General features: G+C 46.9%; 1 pseudogene; it reads right to left on the bottom strand.

Moving 5' to 3' along the window:
* Positions 1-2,145, bottom strand: part of LOC144765520 (18S ribosomal RNA) — a 2,274-nt pseudogene extending 129 nt beyond the window's left edge.
* Between the last annotated feature and the right edge of the window lie 10,669 nt (positions 2,146-12,814).

Genomic DNA, 12,814 nt, shown 5'->3' with positions numbered 1-12,814 from the left:
AACCTCACTAAACCATCCAATCGGTAGTAACGATGGGTGGTGTGTACAAAGGGCAGGGACTTAATCTACGCGAGCTTATGACCAGCACTTACTGGGAATTCCTGGTTCATGGGAAATAATTGGAATCCCCAATCCCTATCACAAACGGGGTTCAGCGGGTTACCTGCACCAGTCGGCGGAGGGTAGACACACCCTGATCCATTCTGTGTAGCGCGCTTGCAGCCCCGGACATCTAAGGGCATCACAGACCTTTTACTGCTCGATCGCGTGTGGCTGAACACCACTTGTCCCTTTAAGAAGTTGGATGCCAACCGCTAGGAGTTGCGTAACAAGTTAGCATGGAGGAGTCTTGTTCGTTATCGGAATTAACCAGACAAATCGCTCCACCAACTAAGAATGGCCATGCACCACCATCCACAGAATCGAGAAAGAGCTATCAATCTGTCAATCCTTCCCTTGTCCGGGTCGGGTGAGGTTTCCTGTGTTGAGTCAAATTAAGCGGCCGACTCCACACTGGTGGTGCCCTACCGTCAATTCCTTTAAGTTTCAGCTTTGCAACCATACTCCCCCGCCGGAACCCAAAGACTTAGGTTTCCCGGAAGCTGCTCGGCGGGTCATGGGAATAACGCCACCGGATCACTAGTCGGCATCGTTCATGGTCAGAACTACAACGGTATCTGATTGTCTTCGAACCTCCGACTATCGTTCTTGATTACTGAAAACATTCTCGGCAAATGCTTTCGCTTTGGTACATCGTGCGCCGGTCCAAGAATTTCACCTCTAGCGGAACAATATGAATGCCCCCGGCCGTCCCTCTTAATCATGGCCCCAGTCCTGCAAACCAAAAAATAGAACTGGCGTCCTATTCCATTATTTCTAGCTGAAGTATTCAGGCGACCGGCCTGCTTTGAACACTCAAAGAAAAACTTCGGACCCCCAGGACACTCAGTCAAGAGCATCAAGGGGGTGTCGAGAGGCAGGAGCTCGGACAGGCGGTAGCTCACCTCGCGGCAGACCGCCAGCTCAATCCCAAGATCCAACTACGAGCTTTTTAACTGCAGCAACTATAATATATACGATATTGGAGCTGGAATTACCGTGACTGCTGGCACCAGACTTGCCGTCCAATGGATCCTCGTTAAAGGATTTAAAGTGTACTCATTCTAATTACAGGGCCTCAAAAGAGTCCTGTATTGTTATTTCTCGTCACTACCTCCCCGAGTCGGGAGTGGGTAATTTGCATGCCTGCTGCCTTCCTTGTATGTGATAGCTGTTTCTCAGGCTCCCTCTCCGGAATCGAACCCTGATTTACCGTTACCCGTGGTCACCATGGTAGGCACAGAAGGTTTCATTGAAAGTTGATAGGGCAGCCTTCCAAATGTATTGTCACCATCAAGGGGCTTAGGGCCCGATGTAGGTAGCCCTTTACCGATCGGAATCGGCCGAAAATACCGATTTTCGGCCGTTTCCGATCGGTAAAGGGCTATCGAGATGTAGGGGCACATTTTCGGTAATTTTACCGAATCGTTATCATTTCCGAATCGGTAAAGTTACCCAATCGGTAATATTTACCGATTCGGTAATGATGACGATTCGGTAGAACTACCGAAAATGCAATGTAGGTATCCAATGTTCCATCAGCACATGGCCTACAGATTCGGTATTTTACCATGGAATACAAATCCATGGTAAAAAAACGATTCCTGTGTACATGCACATCTGTGCATGTACACATGTGCCATGTGACAGACAGACGTGCCCTTAGGGCATGTCTGTGTGCCACATTGCACACATGCCCGTTTTGGGGGTGCTAGAGGGTGTCAAAGTGACACCCCTTGCACCCTTGTGAATTCTTTAATTACCGATTCGGTAAATACCGAATCGGTAATGCCTAATCATTCCTATGGGCTTCAAAGCCCATAGGAATGAATGGGCATTACCGATTCGGTATTTACCGAATCGGTAATTAAAGAATTGTTAAGGATTCGGTAACGAATCCAGATGTTGGGACCTACATCCCATTTACCGATTTTTGAATACCGAATCGGTAGGATTCGGTATTTCAAAATCGGTAAATGGGATTTACCTACATCGGGCCCTTAATCTTTTAAACAAGTATATGCTACTGGCAGGATCAACCAGGTAACCGCACCTGCTGACAGGATGGGGGCCACGTGCCCATCTCCCCGACTAGCAACCTTCATGCACCCCTCCATCTCTCGGAAGCCTGCCAGGGATAGGAGCCCACCTGCCTGGGTGGGAGGGCTCGCTGGAGGGGTGTGGAGAGGTGGGGTCACATGGGCACCGGCAGGCCCAGCCGTCTCCCCCAGGAGGGAGAGGCGCGGCCGAGGCACAGCCTGAGCGAGACACAGGGGTGCCAGAACCTGCGGCCGCGGCACCCCTCGGAACGGTCGTTCCGAGCTGCTGTGGAAAGGTGCTGGGCAGAGAGGGGTGATGGCGTAGCGCGCGGGCCTTGGATGCTGCGGGCAGCAGCATCCAAGGGCCTGGTGCCACCTGACCCCTTCCGCTCGGGTCACACAACTGGGGGCCATGAGCTGCACGGGCCACTCATCCTGTGCTCTGCTGGCTAGGGTCTCCTGCCAGGCCCTCGAGTCAGACAGTCCATGCGGGGGGAAGCGATTTGCTCGAAACAACAGCTGAGGCTGGCCAATCAGTCCATCCCTAAATGGACCGAGAGTGCCCAATTGATCAGAGTGCACTTGGGGCATCACCTGGCAGGCCACCTTGCACAAGGGGTATGCTGACTTAGTGTCCCTGCCTGCTCCCGGGGCAAGCAGACTCGGAGAAAAAGGTCATCAGGAAGGGGCTGAGAGGCCCCAGGGGCCCCGACGGGCCCACCCGCCGGGACCAATGGGGGCCTGGGTGCTGCCTTCCCCCGTCTCATCATCGCCGGACCTCACGGAAGTCTGACTGACCATCTGGAAGGGGCCAAGAGGCAGGTGCGTACCCAGGCCCCTGGAGGCCCCGGTGGGCAGGCCTGGGTTCTGCCTTCCCCTGTTTTCAGAATCGCCAGACCTCACAGAGGTCTGACTTAGAAAACTCAGAGAAAAAGGACCATCGGCAAGGGGCTGAGAGGCAGGTGCGTACCTGGGCCCCTCGGGGCCCCAGCGGACAGGCCCGGGGTCTGCCTTCCCCGGTTGTAGAATCGCCAGACCTCACGGAGGTCTGACTGACCCTCTCCCTTGTAATCTGGAGGAACATTACACCCCTTTCTTTTAATCTGTGCACATGAGGTGACATAGGGGACCCAAGGCGTGAAAGTACCTGACCTCCTGGAGCCCTCGCTGGGATCGGGGAGGAAAATGAGCCCTCATCGGGACTTTCAGGGAAGCCCGGTCATCTGGTAACTGCATAGGAAAGCATTGAGTGTGACCAGATGGCCGAGGGGTAGGTGCGACTAGATGGCCGAGGGGAAGGTGCAACCAGATGGCTGGGCATGAAAGGGAAGCCATCTGGTTACTCTGTGCCCCAATGAAAGAGTGAGCGGGCACCGGGGCATAGGGGACCGGAGTCCCAGGCCCCACCTGGGCACCACCCATGGAGGTTGAAAGGGGAACCTGACGGGCCCTCCGACCCGAGGCCCTTGGACACCTTGACAAGCAGGGGAGGCCTGCATGGGACCAACGGACCCCTGTCCTGGGCCCTTGGTGGAGCAGCAGGCCAGGGGACGGGGCCCAGGGTCGGAGCCACCGACCCGGGCCCGACTGGACCCCTGGATCCAGCCAGGGCTCCCAGGCCCGGAGGCGCAGGGGACGCCTCCCTGTGCTCTCCTGACCCTGTCCCGGGCACCCTGCCATGCGGCAGCACCGAGGAAGGAGCCCGGGGTGGGGAGGCCGCCCAGCCCAAAGCTCCTGAACCTAGCCAGAGCACCTGACACGGGGCCTGGCGGAGCCCCTGGACCCAGCCTGGGCTCCCAGGAACAGAGGTGCAGGGGAAGCCTCCCTGGGCCCACAGGACACCATCCTGGGCACCCTGCCATGCGGCAGGACCGAGGACAGAGCCCAGGGTGGGGAGGCCCTGGCCAGAGCTCCTCAACCCAGCTAAGCAAAGGGAGGCTCCCCAGGCACAACAGAACCCCGTCCCAGGCCGTTGGCAGAGCGGCAGACCGGGGGACGGGGCCAAGGGCTGGAGCACCCGACCCAGGGCCCGGCGGGCCCCTGGAACCAGTCAGGGCTCCCAAGGCCAAGAGGCAAAGGGGAAGCCTCCTCTGGCCCATGGAACCTCGTTTGGGCACGGAGCCTGGGGTGGAGCGACTGCCCTCCCCGGGGCCCCCGGAGCCAGCCCAGCAGGGGAGGCTCCCCCGGCCCTCCAGATCCCATCCAGGGCAGCCTGCCACACGGCAGGCTCAGGGATGGACCTTGGGCTGGGACAGCATCCTGGCCCATCCAGCTGCTGGCTGAGGACCACTAGGCCGAGAGGCTACCCCTCTTTCTGGGAACCCGTGCGCACCAAAAGACTCATTAGACCCAAGGCCCGGCACGCCCGGCCTGGAGCCCTGGCTGGGATCCAGGAGGCAAATGAGCCCTCATCGTGACTTCCAGGGCAGCCTGGCCATCTGGTTGCCCCATTGGAAACCATTGCGTGCAACCAGATGGCCAAGGGGAAAGGTGTGACCAGATGGCTGGGACCGAAAGGAATCGCATCTGGCCATCCCGAGCCTTCACGGTAGGGCTCCCACCTGGCCACGCCGGGCTCAGGGGATCCACTTGGGCCGGAGGAGGGAGACCCCGGACGGAGGGGAGGTGTTGTCCGGGCATAGACAATCTGGTCCCTGGCAATAAACTGCCTGCCCGGGAGGAGTGTTCTGGCATACCATGCCCCTAATAATCAGGAGGAAGGCTACCCCTCTTTCTGGGAACCCGTGTGCACCGCGAGGCTCAGGGGACCCTAGGCGTGAACATGCCCAACCTCCTGGAGCCCTGGCTGGGATTGGGGAGGCAAATGAGCCCTCATCGGGACTTCCAGGGCAGCCCGGCCATCTGGTCACCGCATTGGAGAGCATTGTGTGCGACCAGATGGACGAGGGGAGAGGTGCGACCAGATGGCCGGGACCAAAGTAACACCAATCTGCCTGCCCGAGCCTTTGCGGGAGGGCTCCCGTCTGCCCTTGCAGAGCTCGGGGGCTGCAGGGCTCAGGGACTGCAGGGCTCAGCGGCTGCAGGGCTCTGGGGCTGCAGGGCTCCGGGGCTGCAGGGCTTGGGGGCTTGAAGACCCCCCGCTGGGCCTCAGGCATGGGGAGGCCCGCAGGTGCTCCTGGGGCCCAGACACCTGGGGGAGGACTGCCCGAGACCCATGGAGCCTTGCAGATCTCCGGGGCTCTGCACCAGGGACCCCTGTCCTGGGCAGATGGACACTTGACAGGCCTCAGGACGGGGGCTGCAGGGCTTGGGGGCTTGAAGACCCCCCGCTGGGCCTCAGGCATGGGGAGGCCCGCAGGTGCTCCTGGGGCCCAGACACCTGGGGGAGGACTGCCCGAGACCCATGGAGCCTTGCAGATCTCCGGGGCTCTGCACCAGGGACCCCTGTCCTGGGCAGATGGACACTTGACAGGCCTCAGGACGGGGGCTCCCTAACACCAGGCCCTGACCGAAACTCAGGCCCCGGGACCGGTCCCTGCTTCTCAACCCAGCCAGGCCGGGGAGATCAAGGAGCCTGCCCAGGCATGAGTGACCCCTGTCCCGGGCACATGGACCCTGAGGACATGAACTCATTTTCCACAAATTTTTTCAAAAATTATGTGTAGTGGTGCTACTCCATCTACGCCGAGCCCTACTAATTTGGAGACCAGAAATGGAAACAGTGAATGCACAGAGCCTTGTTCAGTGAAAAACAATGAATACATCTAGCAAGCAGTAAAAGAAAAATATCAGAAAGTCTGCAACAACAAAAAACTAACATTCCATGGAATATATTGGACTGAATAGATATATTTTATTTATTTTATACAACAACATGAAACTTGAAAATAGTTATCATTACTTTTGTTATTGAAACAGATGTTTCATCTATAAATGTATAAATAGAGGAAAACACATGGAAACAGTTTATTTACAGTAGTTTCTAATGTATAGCGATGAAATTACAATTAAAATAAAAGTTTAAGAAATGTATTATGTTAAAAATTGCGATAAAGCTTTTAAAAAATATAATATACCAAATGTGAAGATATATGTGCACCCTGGGCCAGATTTATCAAGGCATTGCCTTGCCCTTGCATCTTGCAAGGTGTCTGAAGACAAATCCATCCCTAAGTCAGATATACCAAGCACTTCAAGGGCACCTTGAGCGGACCGTTGTTGCTTAGTAAACCTAGAGTAAAGCAAGGCTACACAAGTCAATGTCTTGAGTTACTTTGCCCTGGAAAAATGGTATATGGGTGGAGTATGGGTGTTCCTATGCATCCACCCATGAATTTTGGCAGACTCCTAGATTTACAAAAATTGGTAACCCTAGGAATGAGTCAATATCCTATGCCTTCTCAGGGGAGGTGCAACAAGGAAAAATATCTTTATGTATCCTTGTTATTTCCTGTTTATAAGTGTTCTGCATTTTACAGCATACATAGAAAGAGGAAAAAGTCTCAGAGGACTATTTTTGTCCAGGAAGGTATTGCTTCCTCCACAAAAACAATCATGCATACAACGCAGGCACCCTTGCACATTGCGTCCCTGCCCCTGTACCTTCCATGCTGCACAGCAAGTTCTCTTGCTGTGTTCCATTGCATGAAACTTTGTAAATCTTTATTAGTTGTGAAATGTAGAATTTCTTTTAGGACAAAATATTTTCTGTAACTAAACAATTTTTGTAAGATGTTGGGTAATATTTGAAATATCTATGTTCAGGTTTTAGTAATAAATGGATTTCCAAACTATGTGCAACATAAAAATAATAAGTATACATTCTATTCAAAACTGTGTAACATAGCTAAACAAAATTCTTTTCACAAATGTGTACAAGTATTCCATACTTAAAAGTGTTCTGCACTGTGAGGAGATCACATTTACTATCACCAATCTAAGCGTACATTGGCGAAATTTTGGGAATTTGGGTACATCAGATGCACTATCCCTACACTAAACTTAGCATTATTTGGGAACATTTTGGACTTTGAGGAACCAAGATTTACCAGTCTGATGCCAAACATAGCAACATTTAGGTAGGTGCTGTACTTTAGAGACTTGAGACTTACTATTGCCACTACAAGGTAAGGTACATTTGAGAAAGTGATGGACTTTAATTGTGTTAAATTTACTATTCATACTCCAGACATAGCCACATTGTGGTAAGTGTTGAACTTTGTGTCATCAGATTTACTTTTCCCACTTCAGACTTAGACTTCAGACTTAGCGCCATTGGGGAAAGCATTCTTATCTGAAGACCAGTATTTAATATTCCCTATCCAAATGTAGCTATGTTGGTGAAAGTGTTGGACTTTGGAAATTCAGATTTACTTTTCCTTCTCCAAACGTAGCTGCATTGTAAAATGTGTTGCACTTTGAAGAAATCAGATTGAATATTCACACTCCAAACTGACAGTTATTCCAACTTCACATTAACAAACTTTTCCTAAAAGTATACATCACAGAATTATACATACAGATATCAATATTGCAAATTGAAACTCAAATGTAATGACATGTTTTTACTTTATTGCATATATTTATTACTGGATACACCTAAAATAAAACTAATGTAAGAGGTCACAAATAAAAGCGATATATCCAATGATTAAAGCGGTGACAATAATTCAGACGGGAATCATTCCCGCCGAGTAGCCGGGAAGGCTAGCTCCCCCCACTTTACAAAGAATTATTGATTATGGTAAAGGATATATAAGGACTAATCCTGACAGCTCCAACACAGGGATACTTTCAGTTGCCGGACCAGTAAAGTTGGGAGAGTGAAGGCACAGTATTCGGATGTCATAAAGTCCCTTTCCACTCCTTATACATTCATGCACAAAATGAGGATAAAAAAATAAATAAATAGAACTAATGTAAAACATAACCAAAGTCCCCAAAAATTAAATTTCTAATTAAAAATTGAAAACATTTATTTAGGGTTTGCAACACATAGAGGGCGGGGGAGGCACCCTATTGGATCAGTCTAGGAGTACTCGTAGGATACGACTTCTTAGACACTCACCTTTTTCCTTCATTTCTCCTTTTTCAGAATGATAACCCGTTAATATTGTTAAGCTGCTCTGATACCTTTCCCGAAACAGTTTGTTATTGAGGAGAGGTGGAGGCTCATTATGGCCTGGGGGTTGGAGGTTTTGCTCTACATAACCAGGGAATAAGTTCCCTATGCCTCATGAAAGGGGGGCAATGGGAGGGGCTCTCTGGGAGGGAGAGGTATACCGGTGGGGGGTGAGGGGTGGGAAGCACATGACATGACTAAATTGTTCAATCAGTATGTACACCTTTTTTTCAGAGAGACATTTATTTTGACAAATTCAGCAATGCTTTAAATGTTTTTCGAAAACTATACTATAAGTCAAGTAGATATATTTAAAGTCAATATGGAATATGGCTAGGGATAAACTATAGGTTTGTTCCATTAATATCAGCGGGCTTAATGCTTGCAAAAAAGGGGGGTATTTGCCAACGTAATTAAGCATATGCAAATAGAGGTGTTGTGTGTACAAGAAACATACATCTCTTGGCGCAATCATAACTGTCTCCCTGACATCGGTCTTGATCTATTAGCATGTACAATGGACCAACACACGCGCTGTAGCAATTTTAGCAAAACATGGGGCAATTGTTTGTAGACGCAAGAAAGAGGATCAATTGGGACTGTGAGTGATTCTAGAGGCAGATATCAAAGGTTCTATTTTTACTATCTGTTCCACATATGGCCCAAACTTAGACAACCCTGCCATTTTGAATGTTATCAATATCAATTTAGCAACCTGGCCGTCCTCTTTGGTAATATGTGGTGATTTTAATATCCACATAGAGCACAACTTTAACTTATCTGGCGCTATACCATATCCCGGCCGTAAGATCAAGACATTTAAGACATTACAGGGATTAGTCATCAAACACGGTTTAGTGGATATATGGCATAGACACAGATCCGGGGAGCCAGGGTACACCTTTTTTTCTACGCCACATAAGAAACTAGTGCTGCTAGATTATTTTTTTTGCTCTCAATAGCTAGCAGAAAAAGTAGACATTAATCTATATCCGAGGATTATTTCCGATCACAATTCGTTAATTATAAGGCTTCCATTACCTGGGCTTTCAAGGACTTTAAAATTATGGACCTTTGATAAAAAACAGTTTTTAGATACAGCCTATTGCCAACCTATCGTCAGTTGGATTTCCAATTTTTTTAATATTATTAGGGGTACAGCCTCTGAAATTATTGCATGGGATGCATTTAAGCTGCTTTACGCGGCGAGATGCTCAGCTTATCCCTACATCGTCAGAATGACATTAAGGATACGATTAAACAATGGGTCGACAAACTGACTTCTGCTGAGGTTGAACTTACTAGGTAAATTTGTCTTGGTCAAAACACTGTTGCATGCCAAAATTTAATATCCGTTACCAAATAAAAAAATACATTCATTTTATGCCGAAGAGATTTCTGCTAAATATACACAGCACAGGTCCGATATTTATGAACTTGGGGAGAATACTGGGAAACTATTGGCCAAACGAATTAAACAAAGGGCTGTGACGAATACTATTAGTCACATTACAGACTCGCAGGGTCAAATATTGGATACATCGCAAGGAATACTTAATGTGTTAAATGACTTTTTTAGTCAACTTTATACTGCAGAAGCAGAGGCTACAACCAGTAGTATTATGGAATATTTAAATGAAGTAGAAATGGCAAAAGTTTCCCCTGATCAGAGTGATGTCCTTAATACCCCCATTACCTGGGTTGAAATTGAGACAGCGATCGTATCTGTAGCCTCTGGTAAAGCAGTTGGTCCTGATGGAATCCCCTTGAGTTCTTTAGAACTTTTCGGCACACGCTGAAGCCTACTCTAACATCTTTATTCCAGCTTGCTCAGCAGGGACTGACCCCCAAATCCTGGCAACAGAGCACAATCATTATGTTAAAGAAAAAGGATAAATCTGAATTAAACCTGGGATCTTACAGCCCGATCACACTTATCACCACTGACAGCAAGGTTTACGCAAAAATAATTGCTTCAAGGCTCTGTACAGTTATAACTCCCTTAGTATCTCTTAGACGGCATGGGTTTATCCCGGGAAGAAACACAACAGACCATGTTAAGAGAGCAATTGCCCTCTTTCATAGGGTACAGGCCACTGAATCCCTGCTTGGGATGATCCTGTTGGACGCAGAAAAGGCGATCAACAGGGTCTCCTGGCAGTTCCTCTGGTCTGATTTACGCCGGAAGGGATTCTCCTCTGAGTTTATGCAAGCTATCCAAGCTTTATATACATCCCCTGAAACAACTATTCAAATAGGTGGACAAAATTCGCAATCACTCAATATCACCAGGTGTACAAGACAAGGCTGCCCATTATTATTCTCACTATATATCGACCTTTTTTTAGAAAAGCTGGAAAGGGAAATCAATATTGAGCCCGTACTATTGAATAATGCTATCTACAAAACATTGGCTTATGCTGATGACATTGCCATACTTACCAGCAATTTAAGGTTAGCCTTTGCCTTAGTGAGTATCTGTGCTAAACAGTTTGGTGTAATATCCGGTTACAAACTGTGCATTGATAAAAAGCAGTGTCTACATTCTGATAAACTCCATCCTTCCAAAATTATAACTGTTCCAGAGGCTACCTATTTGGGGGTTAGAATTATATCTGATGTAGAACGCATCCAGGTACTTAATGTACAACTTGTTATTCAATCGGTTTGTAACCTCTTGGAGAGGGTAAACCATCTGCATTTATCACTACATGGTCCATGCAATGTCATCAAAATGTCTATCTTACCTAAATGTTTATACTTCTTCCGGACAATTTTGTTTATTCTTCCCACTTAGTTCTATTTGAAAATCGAGCAGATATGTTTTAGATTTTTATGGGGCTATCGAAGGCCTAGAAGAGCAATCAAATGGATGACTCTCCCTAGATCAAGCGGGGACTTGGGCATGCCAAACTTCCTACTCTATCACTGGGTTGCTCTCTTATAACATATGGAAATTCTTGTAACCACAAAAAAAACTGAATCAGCTGCCACCAATCCTTCCATTTATGAGATAATTTTAGGGGAGAGTGCAAGACAAAGGTTAGTTAAGACTTTGGAGCCAAGCTACTTTAAGAAAACTAGATTTAAACCAGTACAATCTGCTTATTCTGTATGGAGCAATATTCGGAAAAGATTCAAAATTCCAAACACCAATGCAAACACTCCCTTTTCTGCTCATGCTCTTCTACCCACAATATTTCAGGACAGTATTACGATTAGATGGGCCGATATAGGGATTACGCTCCGTGGGGACCTAAGTCAGGGAGGAAGTCTGATATCATTCACCTCCCTACAAGAGATCTTTGGTCTTCCCAAGAGAGATTTTTTTATGTTCCTACAAATCCGGAGTTTCTAGGTTCTAGATTACAAAAATATCAGGGGAATCTGGATTCAATTAGTATAATTGAACTGCTGCAAAGACAACCACGCATCGGGGTAATTCATCAGTCTCTATTGGCACAGCGGCCCTATGATTTAATATCCCAAGGCGCTCGCTGGGAAAGGAAATTAGGAGGAGTAGATTTTAATTTGCTCAACTTGCTTGAATTGGCTAATTCTATAATTTTTTCTGCCAGTTTGAAATAGCAACATTTTATGTCGATTTTTGATTTATATTATTCCCCTGCTAAAACCTCTAAATGGGTGCATTCCATGGGGAGCTCATGCAACAGATGCAGACTATTTGGAGACGATTCTCTACATATGTTTTTCACGTGCCCTCGGTTGGGAATGTTTTTTCAGGATATAAGCCACTTTTTAAACCTGATTCTAGCAACTCTGGTTACACTCACTTCAGAGTTGGTAATCTTTGGGGTTGAGGGTCCTTCAACGAGCACCCTTCGTGTGAATGCAGAAATACATTTTCTTTTTATTGCTTTGTCAACATCGAGACTATGTATTACCTCTCAGTGGATCAGTACTGATGCCCCTACGTTTATCAATTGGAGATCTAGGTTACTTGGATTATATAATTTAGAGCGTTCTGTTTATAAAAAACGTGGCTTAAAGAAACGGACTGGGGGCAAAAAATCTGGTCTCCGATCATTAACTGGTTAGAAAGAATTGTATAGACTTAGACTGTGACTCTCCTTATTGTGTTTCTTTAGTTGTTGAAGATACAAATGAACTGTTTGCTTTTGTTTCTTTTCCTTTTTCTTGTTGAGTTTTGCATTGCTGTATGATTTGATTTGTAATCTATAAAGGAAGATGTACCTACTATATAATTCATTGTCTGAACATTTTTTAAAAACAATATTCACTTTCAAACTATTTTAAAACTCATTGAAATTTGTAACAAATATTTTTAAGGCCCATATGTATATATAAGCATCTTGAAAATATACCACACTAAAGTTTTTCTAAACGGTGTATAAATAAAATGTTATTAGTAACAAATCTCTACTACACTTTTGAATGTAAACATGAAGTTAAAAGTATGATTAAGCATTATTTTCTACTGAAAATGATATTCTTGAAATGGAAATATTTATTACAAAATCACTTGAAGAGTAATCAAAATAAAACAATATTCTAAAACAAATATAAAAACATATCATGTTTCAACAAACAGTACCATAAACAACAAGAGTAT

The sequence above is a fragment of the Lissotriton helveticus genome, chromosome 6 (genome assembly GCF_964261635.1).
Source record: "Lissotriton helveticus chromosome 6, aLisHel1.1, whole genome shotgun sequence".
Classification (NCBI taxonomy): Eukaryota; Metazoa; Chordata; class Amphibia; order Caudata; family Salamandridae; genus Lissotriton; species Lissotriton helveticus.
The sequence above is the reverse complement of the archived record's forward strand: the minus strand, read 5'-3'. Positions and strand labels throughout refer to the sequence as shown.